Source organism: Plectropomus leopardus, chromosome 22, assembly GCF_026936395.1.
Source record: "Plectropomus leopardus strain MGB_pleo_1.0 chromosome 22, ASM2693639v1, whole genome shotgun sequence".
Taxonomy (NCBI): domain Eukaryota; kingdom Metazoa; phylum Chordata; class Actinopteri; order Perciformes; family Serranidae; genus Plectropomus; species Plectropomus leopardus.
This window is the reverse complement of record NC_142197.1, coordinates 4,069,730-4,086,310: the sequence shown is the minus strand read 5'-3', so window position 1 is coordinate 4,086,310 and position 16,581 is coordinate 4,069,730. Positions and strand designations below refer to the sequence as shown.

General features: G+C 36.3%; 1 protein-coding gene across 2 annotated transcripts in view; it reads left to right on the top strand.

Moving 5' to 3' along the window:
- Window positions 1-16,581, top strand: part of shank3b (SH3 and multiple ankyrin repeat domains 3b) — a 55,637-nt gene that overhangs the window by 2,366 nt on the left and 36,690 nt on the right. For both annotated transcript variants that reach the window (XM_088072452.1, XM_042511267.2), the window contains exon 2: window positions 8,714-9,157. The gene's annotated coding sequence lies outside the window, so the exon portion shown is untranslated. The remainder of the gene's footprint in view (window positions 1-8,713; window positions 9,158-16,581) is intronic.

Genomic DNA, 16,581 nt, shown 5'->3' with positions numbered 1-16,581 from the left:
CTGCCCCCCTCCAAAAAAAAAAAAAAAAAATCAAACACTTAAAACAGGAAGTGGATCTTCTTCTTCTGCAGCGCCGACACTCTTTAACATCACACGGTTGTCACGGCAACGTGTTAAGCTCAGCACCACCGTGACTGTATGCACGAGTGACTCGACGGTCAGAGGTGAAACTGCTTCGCTGGCTACTAGAGAGGAAAATGAGACGAGCCTCCCAGTTTTTAAAATTCATTTTTTATTCTGAAATGCAGTTACAGGACTACATTTCCCATGATTCAGCCTGTTTTCAGACCATAATCGTGACTCTAATCTGAGAAAAATCCTCTCTAGCATGAGGACAGTTAATAAGAAAGTCACTCTGCTGGTTTGACTGACGCGAGCTCAGAAAACCTCGGCCATCTTTGTACTCTGCCGCCTACGTTATATTCCTCCTCCTTTACTTACTGTAATAAACTTAGAATAAAATTAATAGTACTAATAGTACTGAGATCTCATGAAAAATAAGGAATAAAAAATAAGGTGTAAGCTTGCTATAGATTATTCAAAACTGTCCAATGTATATTTTTCATAATAATATTAATTATTGTGTTTTTTATAAACTCAAAAAAATACAGGGAGGGTGTCTTCTGAATCGCATACTAATTCTTTCTACTTTTAGTACAGCTGCCTTATATACTATGTACTTTTGCATGAATTATGCAAGCAATCACGTATGTATTTCTTCTTCGTAACACTCTCTCTGTACTTTGACTGTCTCGCTCTAATGTGTGTTACCATGGAAATCAAAGAAAACGCCATTCACGTAGCTCGCCAGAGAAAAATCTACCTGCAGACCTCTGCTGTTGTTACTTTGCAAAGTCTGTAGTTTAACCTTTACATTATAGCCACATACACAGTACCCATATGTACTATGTACATATGTATGTAGTTTAATGTATACCAACATTTTATATTAGTAAAATTAGCCTACAGATGCATTTTGTTTGTTTGTTGTTGGTAATCTCTGAAGCTGCGTTTACATGCACATTTTTCTCAATCTGATTGAAAATTTTGTGTCACCTGTTTACATGGGATGTCCTCTAATACGCTCTGGTGTTTACATGCGCCGACGCATGTTAACGAGCAGCTGTGTGACATGCGCAAAAATTATGAACAAAGTAACTTGACCATGAGACACATGCAGTTGACCGCTTGAGCGTCCTGTCTGCAAGAAAGTGCAAGAAAGTTTTCTGAATATTTGTTAAAAGATAAAAGAAAAAGAAAGCTAGAAAAAGACACGGCAATCAAGACTTGACAAAAAGGGCTTAAAATTATATTATCTGTAACGTATGTAATTATGATAATTTTAAATGTTTTTTTTTTAAATGTAGCTTTTGTCTTTTGTCCCTTGAAATTTTTCCTTAATAATTTTCTAATTTCTTGCAAAGCAGCACAAGAAAAGTGATGTCATTCCAGATTTTAAAGGGTTAATGATAAAAGTTAGAAGTATAGGTGTTTATAAGCTGTGGACTTCAAATCCTGTGTTCAGGTAAATGCTTATTTAAATATACTACATATAAGATATATCTGTATTGTGTGAATTGAAACTTCTAAAAAAGCTGTTTTAGAAAAAAACTGAATTTTGTCTAGGACTAGGACTAAGTGGACAGAAATAGTAATATAACAATATATGTTGCACCTTTAAAAACAGAGTTTACGGAGTGCTTTGACAAACAGAGCAAAGCTGAAATAGGACACATAGACGGCAATGCAAGAACAGAAAGCCAAACAGTTCTGTTAAATACAAGCAAGACAAAACTAGGGAAGAGTTAGGATAAAATTAAAACCAGTTGACAAATAATGCAAGATGCAGGACCTTAAATGTCAATATTAAATAATACAAAGAAATAGACCAAAAACAGAAGCAATAAAACCACATTAAAAGGAAATAAAAAAATGAAAACATAAATTAGAAGGGTAAAATACGAATAAAAAGACAGCATCACATAAAAGCAAGTCTATAAAATGGGCTTTAAGAAGTGATTTAAAAGAAGTCGCTGATTCTGTGAGCCCTAATAAAGATAGTACTGAAATATGGGACACTAGCAGGCAGCTATAGAGGCAATTAAAACTCTGCACCTGCAAAAAGAGTCAATGAATAGATAATAGGCAGCTAAGGAATGAAGAAAAACACACTAGTCGACTGATAAGTGGTTATAACTCGCTCAGTGGAGGACAGCGTGACCTCAGATAACACTTTATGCTGACTTGTTATAAAAAAGCCCCCAACATATGATGTCGTAATTTATACATCTGCAATTGGTTGGTGCTTAACCCTTTAACCACACTATGCAGTAGAGCACATTCAAGTCACTATATCTTAGTTAGAGATGTGCTGGACTTGAGTGAACCTGATTGGGTTATCTCCACCATTCGGCTGATCTGCTCCCACAATTGGGCTTTTCTTTCTTTGTTGTGATAGTTTCTGACGGACATATGGTACAATTAGTGACGGACAGTAAAGCAGCAACACGTACGTCACCAGCGCCTGTTTGAAAAATTAATTGATTTTGAAAAAGAGTTGCTTAGAGCGGCTGCACAAAAACGTGGTAGCACTCTGAAAAAAGAGGCAGGGTGCAGCACCTATTCTCTTTATGCTCTCTCTCTTTATAGAAGCAATTGAAAGGATGCTGGAGCTCAGGGGGAAAAAATGCTATTGTGGACATTCAACCTTTGGTCTCTGACACGCTGAATGGACGGTTGGCCATTGGTCAATGTCGGGCCATCAGTGAGCATCTGTTACCCTAGTTTTTAATCCTCCGCACTGGCGATAGCCAAGACTGGAGGCATTACGTTTTTTGGATTGTCCGCCCGTCTGACCAACACAGTCTTGTCTTGATTTCTCAAGAATGCCTTCAGGGGAGCTCTAAAAATTTGACACAAAAACTCACTCACAATCAATGATTAGCTGAATAGACTGGTGGTCATAGGTCAAAGGTCAAGATCCCCGTGATCTTTTATGTCTCATTCAAATAGACCAAAGGATGAGATGTTTAGATTTTGGTGGTCAGAGGGCAAGGTCACGGTGACCTTGCATTTGTTTAAGGCAATACCTCAGGGATACCCAGAGGGAACCGCTTCAAATTTGCCTGGTCTCTCTCTGCCTGCGAGCAGCCGGCTGTTTACAGTCCTGTAATTTGTCCACCACTAGGTGTCACTGTGCTTTTCACTTCAGCTGCTTGTCCCAACAGTAGAGACCAGAGACTGAGCTCTGGTGGTGCGTGCTGTGCACTACGAAAAATGAGTTTAATAGAAAGAGGAGCGCCTGTATATATGATGGTATTAAAAACAAATAAACCCTCAGGATTTGTAAATACACTGTTAACCGTAATACCGTGATGCTGCCTACGCCTAATCTATATGTTGTTCAGTTCGTCCAACACGTGAAAGTTGTCAGCTGTGATGAATGTTTCGGTCTTTAGGGGGCACTGACAACATTATAGGGATTAAGTTTTTGCTTTAAAGTGAAGAAAAGGAAGCCGAACAGATCTGCCTCAGTTTTTAGGTTCCCAGTGATGTGAGAAACTTGACAAGATAATGTGTGTGTGTGTGTGTGAGAGGACAATACAGTGTGTATTATCAGCTCCTGCCATTGGTTACCATGGTAATGGCCAAGAGAGCTACATTTTCAGGACACACACACACTCACACACACACATCCTGTTCACACCTCACAATGAAAAGCTTCTGACCGCAACTGAACGGCTTCAGATCGACATCCCTTCACACCTGAACTGTATTAATCAGGATCAGATGGATTTAGATTCGGAGTGACGTGTGAGAAGAAGAAGAGCGGCGTGAACACATGATGCATGCAAATGTAGTCAAATGACTCCTCAACTTCACCGCACGATAGAAAGTGCTGGAAGGGAACTCAGAAAATCATTGCTAATTACCAGAAAAATCCCGAATTAATGGGAGTTAAAGGAGCATGAGACGTCAAGACGACAAATTAAAAAAAACACTGTGTACATACAAAGAGAAGAAAATATAAATATGCATAAAAAGCAACATACAGGGTCTCTATAAGCGTTTCTATAAGCTGTAGACAATATAAATAGCGCAAAGGAATAAATAGTGAATGGGTAATGTAATAGATTACTTTAGATACATGAAGTGGGTGGTTAAGTGCAGTATACATGTCTATTTGCAGCAGTGTGCAGGATTTATAGATGGATGATACATGTTAGAGGTCCAGTGTGTAGGATTTAGGTGGATATATTGGCAGATATGGTATTTAATATAAGAAGTATGTTTTCTGTTCTTCATAATCATCTGAAAATAAGATTTGTTTGTTTTCGTTACCTTCGTTACCAGTATATATTCACATAGCGGGTCAGGCGAGTCTTGACTCTGTGTATAAGTAACCTACTTACAAAGGCTACTGAGCACCAGGGGTGAAAGAAGTACTCATAGTTTTTACTTAAAGTGATACTTTGGGTTTATTTGTAATGGGGTTGGGTGGGGCTTTTTAGGTGGCTAAAACGTTTTGTTGCTGACCCTCATCCACAGCAGTACATTGCTTAACTTTTGTGTCGGACTCCAGGCTGCTTCTCCAAAATGGGGGGTGCAAACTGTCATCTACTGTATGTAATACATGACAGTGGATAAGTACTCCATATAACCCCACCTCAAAAAACCCAGACCAAGTGAAAGTAGTAATAGGTTACTACAACTGAAAAAAAAAAAAAAACCAAAACACTTTCACAAGTAAAAGTCCTATATATATTATTAAGTTACAGTTTTTTATTTTTAACATTTTTCCTCGGCTTTAAAAACAAGCTAATTTTCAAAATATACTAATTTCTTGCAATATGTGTAACACTTCTTATGTAGTTAATTATTGCCCTTTTTTTCTATGTTTTCAAATGAAAGCAAACCAGTTTATCTTAATCTGAAATTTAACTAAATGTAGAGGAGTAAAAACTACTACTACTAATAATATAGAATAAAATGTCATGTTAACCGAGATAACAAGAATGATTAATGACATGCATAACTGCAAATAACCGATTATCCGATGTCATTATCCTGAAACATAACAGATCGATTCTCACTGCAGTTTCTCTGCAGGATTACCGATACCTGCCGCTGCTCAGGTTAAACTTTGAACAGATGTAAAATCAGAAAATTACACAATTTTTCAGTTTTACATTATGAGCTGTTTCACATTACCCACACAGTTTAACACCTGTGAAAAAATCCAACGGGGCACCGACCTGTTCTCCTCAATTTGCTGCTCGAATGTGTACGTGCTGTCAGTTTGGATGCATTCGCCCGGTCTTACCTTGTTGTTGTGCGGGTGCTTTCATGTCTCATGTAATCCTCTCAGAGAGATGCTTGAGATCCTGAAAGCCGTCTCTTGAGTACCATCTCCTCCGAGCAAAAACAACAAAAAAACGTCTTCTGTGAGAAGCCAACAGGGAGAACCACTTCACGTTAAATCTGATTATTTTTGACCAGAGGGTTGAGTTTGAAACAATATCCCGCAGCTTCTGGGCATCGAGGTGTTTCATTTCAAGTGTTTCTTCAAAAGGCAGACTTTAAAATGTGCTCTGTGGAAAATAATCCAGATTGTTCATCTTGACCGCAGTTCTTGTCTTCTTTAAAAGAAAGTCAGATAACTACCAGCTGGGATCAAACATTTCTTTAGTCATTCTTTATTCTTTATACATTTCAGAGGAAAAGCAGAAGTCTGTGCTTCATTATTTTGAATAGAAAGGTGTTTTTGATTCCTATAAGTGTCGGACAAAACAGGCAACTGAGAAAAGCGCTACCACAGCTTACACATAAAATATATTTATGACTGAAGTTTTAATACTGATGCTTTAACATCTGCAGCATTTTAATAATGCAGTGCATTTACTCAAGTACTGTACCTACGTATAATTTTGAAGGTACTCAGGTTCATAGGGTCACCTGGAAAAGTCATGAGTTTTGCAAATAGCAATTTCTATGCCTGGAAAACTTTTAGAAAACTAAATATATGTCACTGAATTTTGTTTTACAAATCTATATAATAACACATGATGTGTTCAAGGACTGTTGGAAATTTGGAGATCCAATGATAATTTTGTCTTTATCTCTGGCTGTGTGAATGGTGTCATTTTTGGGGATTTTTTAGAGAGAACTTGCCTTTCTTTTAAAATAGCCGAAACATTTTAAAGAAAAGAAAATCACTAAAAAAAAAATCATTAAAATTTTTAAGATATTAAAAATCTTAAGCTATTTTTTTAAAAAAAAGAAAACAAAAATATCCATTAAAAATCACCAAAACTTAGTCGTACATGTTTTCTTCAATAATTGCCAAAAAAAAATTAAAGGAAAAAAGTGGCCAAAATTTCCAAAAGAAAATGTGGTAAAATAAATATTATACATAAATATATTGAAATGCTTCCCCCTTTTTCCGTCTTCCCCCATTTTAATTTCTTATTCTTTTCTAATTTATTATTATTATTATTACTGTTATTAATTTATATTTTAAGGAGCTATTCTGCGTAATAGATACTTTTACTTCTATATTTTAAGGATATTTTGATGCAAATACTGTTGTATTTTACTAAGAAAAAAAAATAAATGCAGGACTTTTGGCTGTAACAGATTATAAATGAGCACATTTTATTTTAAAATCTTAATTTGAAAAAGTAGCAACTGTAGTGCACAAAAAATAGGCTCCAATATTTACCTCTGAGATGTAGTGGAGTAGTAAGTAGTATAAAGTGTGTGTGTGTGTGTGTGTGTGTGTGTGTTATCAGCATTGTCCAGCCTCTCTGCCTTTTTCCTGCCAAACATCCGTTTCCTTGGCAACCCAGACGGGAAGCAGGAAGTGTGAGTCACAGGAAGTACTTCTAATCTCAAGTTTTTTTTTTACATTTTTTAAAATTGTTTTCTTGTTTCCAACATGTCCTCCTGCTGTCTGCGTTGCCATGGAAACACCCTGATTTCCACAGACCCCCACACACACCAGCTGGCTAGCATGCTGTTAGCTATTTGAGGCTACCAGTTGGCTACTGACTGACTAAACAGGAAGCTAACTGCCCTCTGCTAACGGGCTACCAAAGGTCAACTGCTGGTTCCTCGCAGGCTGCCAAACTTATGCTGCTAACGGAGTGACAGTTAGCTGAAAGCTGTCTGCTAACAGGCTGCTAATAGCTAACAGTGCTAACATGACAGATGGTCGACAAATATGGCTAAATGCTGTTAAAGAGGGTTGCACGGCTCATAATTATGCTGCGTTATTGTGATGCCGGAAGGTCGTAGTTTCCAAGTTGGGAAGTCGTTCGTCCGACTTTGTTGTGTTTGTGTGCTTTAAGGGTCGTAAAATGGAAACAACGTGAAAGCTACAAAGAAGTTGGGTTGCATTTTAATGCCAAGAGTGTTTAAATAAGAGGCTTATAGCTGTTTGCATTTTATTTATATTTTTATGTTTATTTAATTTTTTATGTTATATTTTTATAAGTATTCTAGGTAACTTTTCCAGAACAGCAGTTAACATTAACACCATATTACACTTTACACAAGATCAAAAATTTTCATTTAATATGTTCTTACCATTGACCAAACATCGACTTTTGCCCACCATGTTTATGCATTTATGACATCTAATCTGGAACTCATGTTATAAAATAATTCAATAATCAATGTCAGTACACCCAATAAATAGTATAAATACACAATGTCGACACATTTTAAGGTGTAGGATCCAATAAAACATTGATTAGTAAATTCATGATAGCCAGCTTTTATTTCTGGTAATTTTTCAGTAAATCTATGGTAAAATTTCTGGCAGATGTTCAGTAGACTTTTGGTAAATTTTTAAATATTTTGTGGGAAATTTTAGTAAAATTCTGGCAAATGTTCAGTAGACTTTTGGTAAATTTTAAAAATATTTTCTGGTAAATTTTTAGTAAATTTCTGGTAAAATTCTGGCAAATGTTCAGTAGAGTTTTGGCGTATTTTCAATAAATATTTGGTAAATGTTTCAGAAAATTTCCGACAAATAACCCATAGATTTCTCAACGGAGAGCAGAAGGCTTTTATTTACACCTCAGAAAACTGTTACCAATACTTTTAAATACACAATGTCGACAAATTTTAAGGTGTACGATCTTATAAAACATTGATTAGTAGATTCATGATAGCCAGCTTTGTGAATTATTCTAAGTGCTCTTTTCTCAAGTTTAATTATAGGTCTATATTCGTGTTATATTTCCCCAAATTTCAGCACAGTGAGACATATGTTGCGTCACAAGTGATACATACAGACATTTCTGAAAGACCCACCATTGGTTTTCTGTTTTTTTGGGCTCCTTTGAGAATAGAAACAGAAAGATGGATCAATATTTAGAACTTTACATAATACTACCAGTTAGAAACATGGTTTACGTCTCTCTGTTGGCCTTGTTGCCATGCTAACAGCTTCATATTGTGTAACTGACTGAACCTGAAATGGCCTCCACAAAATGCAACTGTGTCTGACCCAATTCTGGTTTAAAACTGCAAGACAGCTCTCTCCGTCGTCTCCGTGCACCCTCGACTCCTCTTCTGACATGTTTTTTTTTCCTCTCCCCCTCCTCCCTCTCCTTCGTATCCTGGCCTCCCCTTCTCCTTTACCTCCCACCCACGTCCTCCCCATCTTCCTCTTGCTCTTCCTCCCTCTTTTCCTCCCTTTCTACAGGATGGGCAGGGCAGCTCCCAGAATACAATCTGAAACTCCGAGACCTCTGCTGCAGGATTACTACACATTAACTGCAGTCATACTACAGTAACGACTCCAACATTTACTACAAAACTACTTCACCTGCCGCGGATTCAAGTACGAGAGAAACCACAGCATCTTTGGAAACTACTTTATCTGCTACAGAAAGTACTCACTCTACTACTGCTACAAGTACTCGCAGGATTACAACAATCCACCAAAGGTCCAACCAATCAAAACCCAACCAGAGACACAAGAACCTGGCACCTCAGGCTGGACCAGAACCAGAAGCCAAACCAGTACCGGACCAGTAAGCCAGTCAGACTCTGTTGAGTGGATCACACCAGGCCAGGACAGACCAGAAGAGACCAGTAGAAATCAGTAAAGGCCATTGGAAAAGTTTGATGGGACTGCTGACGATAGGTGAGTTTGAATTATCTTTATTACTGGAAGTGTCGGGATTACTGGGACTAAACTGGCTTGGATTTAGAACCAGTCAGTCATTGAACCAGTCAAATGAAATAGGACGCATAAGGATAGTGGTGACCATAAAATTACACATTTTAGAGCACAAATACCAAGAATATTTTTTGATTTGTTTGAACAGGATTCATTTCCTGATTTATTTGTCAGCGTATGCTCGATCTCAGTCCTGATTGGTTCACACAGCCTGCTGTACATCATCAGATTTGTGAACACACACCTACATTTTTGAGGAGGTCATAAGTATGGTTGCAAAGGGTTGGTAGTTCTGGTAAAATTTCAGTAAATATTTGGTAATTTTTCACTAAATTAAGTACATTTTTTGGTAAGTTTTCAGTAAATTTCTGGTACATTTTCTAGTAAATTTGTGGTTTATGTTTTATTACATTTTTGGTAAATGATCAATAGATTTCTTGTAAATTTTCACTAAGTTTCTGGTTAATTTTTGATAGATCTCGGGTTGATGTTCAGTAGATTTTTGGTACATTTTCAGTAAATTTCTGGTAAATTATTGATACATTTCTGGTGAATTTTCAGTAGATTTTTGGTAAATTTGTAGTAAATGACAAATTTTAAATATTTAGTAAATATATACTATACTTTTGGTAAATTGTATACTTTTGGTAAAGGTCTGGTAAAGTTTTTTTGGTAAATGATAAATATATTTCTGGTAAATTATATTATATTAATATATTTATGATGATCAGTAGATTTTTGGTAAGTTTTAAGTACTTTCTTGGAATATCTGTAGTCAATTTCTGGTAGAATTTTTAGTAAATATCTGGTAAATCTTAAGTAAATTTCTGGCAGATGTGATGTAGATTTTTGGTATATTTTCAGTAAATTTCTGGTATTTTTTTAGTAAGTTCCTGGTAAATTTTTGATAAATTTCTGTTAGATGTTCAGTGGATTTTTGGTTAATTTTAAGTACTTTTCTGGTGAATTTGTAGTAAATTTGTAGTGGAAAATATTAATTTTATTTCTGGTATATTTTCAGTAAATATTTCATATGTTTTTAGCACATCTTTCAAGAATAAACTTAAAGTTCAGGGAAAATTCACATAAAATCTGACATACAGGGAGTCCATTGAGAGAAAGGCTTAGAAGAGTATTATTTTTGGGAGAGTTATTATTATTTTTTAGAGTGGAGTCAGGGAACTTTTTTGTTTCAATGGACTCATTGACTCAATGAAACTGCAGATTTTTAAAAATTTCTATTAGAAGAGTTTACAGTTACATCTGCTCATGGCAGTAAACGGTTTGTTTTCTATCTGCATGTTACGTAATTACAGCTAAAGCCCCATGATTAACGTTTTATTCCTGTTAACTCCCGTGGGAAGTTTCCACCTTGAATATTCTCTAAATTATGCAGCCCTACTAAAAAGGTCCGACAACAGCAGCAGATATTGGCACTTTGAGCCATTGTGGTCTATATATCATGGAAAACTGGACTGTGTAAAGTGTCCGCTGTGGCATTGTCTGTCTGGGATGAAAAAATATTGTCTGAACATGCGTTTCGAACGTTCACTCATACAACTTGTGTTACATCATATTGTTATAAAACACAAACACACTCTGATCAGTCAACATGATTGTTATGACAATAACATGACCAGCTGATCCCAGAGCTGTGTGGGAGAACTGATCTAATACCAGCCGATGTTTGCCAATGTTTACTCGACGTCTACTGACTGTTGGAGAAGAAAGTCAGTCTTTCACTTCGCTGTGCGTTACATAATAAAACTGATCACACTCTCACTTCCTGTGAGACAAAATATCATAGTCAGAGGACTTGTAGAAACACCTCAAAATCAAAATTATCCTTGTGAAGCACTTTTCAATGTCTGTTTTAAAAAGTGCTATAAAAGCTGCTGGGAGAGGGCGTATTTTCAAATTCTGCTGTTAATTAATTAATTTATTTTTGCCTTTTTCACATTTCTGCCTACCCCCGCTTTAATGGGCTAAAACAGCCCAAAAAAATGCGGTGTCAGCCTTTTTATCTTCCACATCATCACACTGAACTCGTCCCTGTTTACATTCACGGCCTAAATTTAAGACCAGGTTCATAGGGTTCCTCCACCTCTTCATCTCCACACTAAAGCAAGCAGAACTTTATTTATAAAGCACATTTCATTCCAGCTGGAAGCACAAAGTGGGAGATCCAATTTGGAAACACAAAATACAGCCGTCAAATGACCATAAAAGCAAAAAAATCAAATCCATTAAAAATAAAAATTAAACACTCACAAAAAATTAACATTAACATGAAGAATAAACCACTCAAAAATGCAAAGACATGAGTCAGAACTGATAAACAAAAGTTAAAATTAAATTAAATAATAATACTAAAAGTAGACTTTTAAAAGAGCACAATACATGTGAATTAAATCAATAAAATAACAAAAAAATAGAATGAAATAAAATGGATGGACCAATAAAAGATGATAACAGGAATATAACCAACAAAATAAGATAAAAGAGTAGATAAACCAATAAAAGATAAAACACACCTAAGGTAAAACCAATAAAATTGAATAAAATAAAATAAAATTGTTGATTACTGGAATGTGCAGCTAAAATGGGAATGTCATTTACTGAGTTTCAGGCACGTTTAAGGTCTTTGAGGTGTTTTTATATTTCAGCCTTTAAAGAGCAAATTACTCCTCGCTGACAAATACAAACACAGAAACCTTGATTCATTTTATCTGGTTTGAAGACGTGAATAAGCTTTTCTGGCCTTCGTTGGAACGTGATTAAATAACTCGTACATCTTGGACACAAAGTGAAAGTACTCCGTGTACGCAGAGAGGACGAATCAGCTGCTGCTGATCCCCTGAATGTTGAGGTGTACGCCTGTTGAATACTTCAGGCCCATTTGGTGAGGTACTTGTATACCTACGGATAAATTAATAGGCCGGTCTTGTTTTTTTGGAAATCATATTCCAGACACTTACTTGCCACTATCAGACTCCTTCCAGTCTTCTTCCTCCTGCTCCCTGAGGACATTTCTGTCACTTTTTGTGTCCGTGAAGCTCTTTCTGGATGTGAAGCTGATTTTTCATCCCGATCACGTCGCGTGCACAAAGGCTGTGATCATTGTCAGCTGGTAACACAGACGCTCTTCTCACTGTAGAGGAACACTGAGTGTCTGAATTATGCAAGAGGACGAGTGGCAGGACGTCTTCTGCACCTTTTATCACTTAAACTTACTTAGGGTTGCAAATTGTAAGCACTTTCCTTCATCAGTTAATCGGTAAAATTAATTATCTATCATCACGTGAAAAAAAAAGCCCATAAAAACTTTGCTTATTTCAAACAATGCCATTTTTTGTTCTTAGTCAAAGCCCACAGCAACTTATTGCATTTATTTCATTTCATAGTTTAACAATTAGCCAATTAAATTTCACATATTCAATTAAATTCTTAATGACTGATTGATTGTTATCATTCCTAATTTAAACCAAACAAAAACAAAAATTATGGTAAAAAAAAATTAGGAAATTATGTTACAAAATTATTAGAATTTTGAAAATAAAAAAATATGTTTGTATATATTAAATGGTCAATATTGTGTTTTTTTTTGGTGATTGGTAAATTGAATTCTTTTAATTGCTAATATAGAAAATATTTTATACTCATTTTTATTCTTTGAAACCTTAGCAAACCTTAACTTGACTTGATTTCGGTCAAAAACATGGAAAGACGGCAATGACCCAAAAATTTGCAAGAAATTAAAAGGAAAGAAATTTCCTAAAAAGGTTTTGAAAAAAATAGAGTAAAAAAACAAAAAATGCTTAAAAATTATAATAATTTTGAAACATAATTTCAAATTTTTCATTATGATATTTTTTATATAGTTTTTTCCCAGACATTTTATTGTAGCTTTCTAAAAACAATTTCGTAAAAAGTCTAATTTCTTGAACATATCTTACCTGATTGCCTTTTTTTTTTTTTAAACCTTTTTTGGAAATCGCACCATTTTGTTCGGTGTTCAAAGGTTTAAATACTAGCAAAAATCTGCTGAAAACAGCACAAAAAAGTTAAGGGTTAAATACATTTAGTACTAACTCAGCCCCTTCTGTCTTTATTTAATTTTCATATATCAGGAACTCTAGTTGTTGCAGATCAAATCTTAAACGTCAGTAAATCCTTGACACCAGGACTTTTTTTGGATCAGATGTTTGAATTGTAACCAGTTCAAACTGAATCAAAGACGATTGAAAGCTGAAACAGTTTCCCATCAGGAGTCACGGTCGGCCTCTCGGAGCCGTGTGGGCAAACAAACCGCAGCAGTTCGAGTCTTATTTCCGGATGATCGTAGCTGCTGTTGTTCAGGCTGTGTGGGAGGACAGCGGCTCTGCTCGGGACAAAAACGGGAAATGATCAAAACGGTGACCCCGAGTTATTTCAGGATGAAGCCTCCCGTCGGTCGAATCAAGCAAGAATTTCACCTCTCAACAAGACAATGATGTGGAGCCGAAATCGGGGCCCGAACATCCTGGATCTGATGGGTCCTGAAGGAAACCTGAGGACGGTCCTGAGGAGACGTTACATAACTGAGCTCTGTGCAGAGAACAATAGAGGAAAACAACCACTGCGAGCAACACAAAAGCTGCTTCTGCCCCCACTGAGTGTTACCTGAAGGACCCATTCACATTTACAACAGCGGGCATAAAGATAACCACAGACCGAGCGTTTTCCATCATACAAATATGATCGGAAACAGCAAAAGTGCTCTGTTTACTGAGGCGTGAAAGTAGCGTTCTCGGAAAGAGTAGGAATTATCAGACAAACAAAAGGAGGCTGAATAAAAGGAAGAGCGAAAATGGAAGAAGAGAATACCAAGAAAAGGATGGACCCAAAAAAAGAGAGATTTTGGCATCCTGGGGCCATATTCATAAAGCCTCCAAGTGACGAAATTCTTAGAAAATTCGCAGAATTTTGATGCTTTCCAAGAATTTTACCTCAAAGTTAAGACTAGATAGATCCTGGCAAAGATAAAAGTTAAGTAGCCTTGCTTTTATAGTAAGTTACTGTATCATTTTTACAGTATGTTATTGCAAAATATTATAGTTTATACTTTAAAATCCTACAAGTAATTAGTGCACAAAGATACTGTCATTATTTCCAGGATTTTGTAGGATGTAACTATAGTATTTCACAATAAAATAAAATAAATGATACAATGATAGATACAAAGATAATGTGATTATTTTCAGGATTTTACAGGATCTCACTGTAATATTTCACATACAATTATATCGATACAAAGATACTGTGATTACACGCAGGATTTTACAGGATGTAACTTTGACATTTCACAGTAAATTATGGTAAAAAAATTGATACAGTGATATAGATACAAAGATACTGTGATTATTTCTGGGATTTTATACAATGTAACTTTAGTATTTGACAATAAATTCCAGTGATATAGATAAAGAGATACTGTGATTATTCTTGGGATTTTACAGGATGTAACTTAAGTATTCCACAATAAATTACGTAAAGAAAATATACAGTGATATAGATACAAAGATGCCATAATTGAAATTAAAGAATGAAAGTGTAATATTTTATAATACGTCACTTTAAATATGATACAATGATATAAATACAGTGTAAGATACTTGAATATACATTTACAATAAATTACTAGTGGCTGCATTACTTTCACAGTAAATTACTATATAATTTTTACAGTGATTTATTGTCAAATATTCCTGTAACATCCTGTAAAATTCTGGAAATAGTTAACAGTGTAGCAGGAACCCAAAATACAAGTGTGATCCTGAAAATGAGCAGAAAAGGTCCTTTTTTAATGAAATCATAGTTTTTTTTTTCAGACTGAAGCTGTGATATCTTTGCTCAGTAATCGACTGTGAATGTTGGGAGTTATCGTTTTGAAATGTGTAATCGAGCTCTTTCACAACAGCGTTTGTCACAGATTTAGTATTTGAACAGCTGTCTGAGCGTTGGCTCGCCTTTTATCTTTACCTTCATTTTGAAGGTTAATCCATCAAATGGATTTAATGAGCTTTTATTCTGAGCTCTGGTGAACAAAAAGGCCAAAAACTGGTTTTCAGTTTGCGTGTTTTTTTTTTTCCAACATAATTTTTCCAAAATAAGAGTTTCTCAGTTTTAAACCTCAGAGGAGAAACTCTCGACAGCTCCAGGGTCGATCAAAAGTGCTTCGTGGGTTTTGCAGTGTTTGTCGGCTCGTTGAGTTGACTCAGAGGGAGATTTCGGGGGGTTGAACCTGCTCATCAGATTCACCCTGCCACAGAAAACATTATCATCATTCGGTGATGAATTTCAGTAACTGTGGAGTTCAGTGTTTCTCTGCCGACTATCTTCCCCCTCAGAGAAGAAGAAGTTTTATTTTAAATGGCAGGAAGGTGATTCAGAGCCTCTGATTGGTGGATCTGAAGTGTTTTCTGAAGTGGAGAGACACAATTGAAGGCTGGAAAATCAAATCCTACAAATCAGGAGGCAGAAAGTGGACAGAAACGAGTCACTGGGACGTTAATACCGCAGATACGGTTTAGCAGGATTACATAAGCGGCTAATCTGTTGTTTGGGCTCCGTGTTTGCTGTTCTGTCAAAACAGGGAGTTTATCAACACCCAGAGAACAAATGTAGTGAACTGTCGTGATAACGCGACGACGGGCTTCGGCTCACAGCTTTTGTCTCTGTTACACAACATGAACAAAAGCAAAGAACTGATAGAGACTGTGTCCTTCCTGCCAGTCGTCCACCGAGGGACAGCATGCATCGTTTTATGGCTTTATTAGATGCTGTTGATCTGTTAAAGAAGAAAAAACTGGAGATGTTTGCAGTTCATGGTCAACATTAATCACTCTGCCCAAAGTGGTTGCCCAAAGTTTAACATCGTAAACTTGAAAAGTTTGCCGCCACAAAGCCTGATTGGTCCATTCAGTAAAAATGCTCCTTCTTATGTTTGAACGGTCCGTGATGCTTTTAGGTTGTTGAAACAGGGACTCGCTTTGCTTTGGGGGCCACTTTTGCAAAATGACAAGAGCCAAAGGGCCTGTTGCAGCGGCCTCGTACATGTCTGTAGGGTTTTAGGAGATGTTTTTAGGATTTTAGGACATTTCAAGGAATTTAGGACTTTTCTATGTTTTTTGGCTTTTATTGCGTTTAATGGACAGGACAGTTCGAGGACCGAGGGGCTGACGCTGGAATCAAACCCGCGGCTGCTGTGGCGAGGACACAACTTGCGTATGTGGGATCCCGCTCTATCCACTGATCCACCAGGCACCGTCATATCTACGTTTTTAGGATGTTTCTTGGATTTTAGATGATACTAGGATGTCAGGACTTTTCTAGGATTTCAGGACATA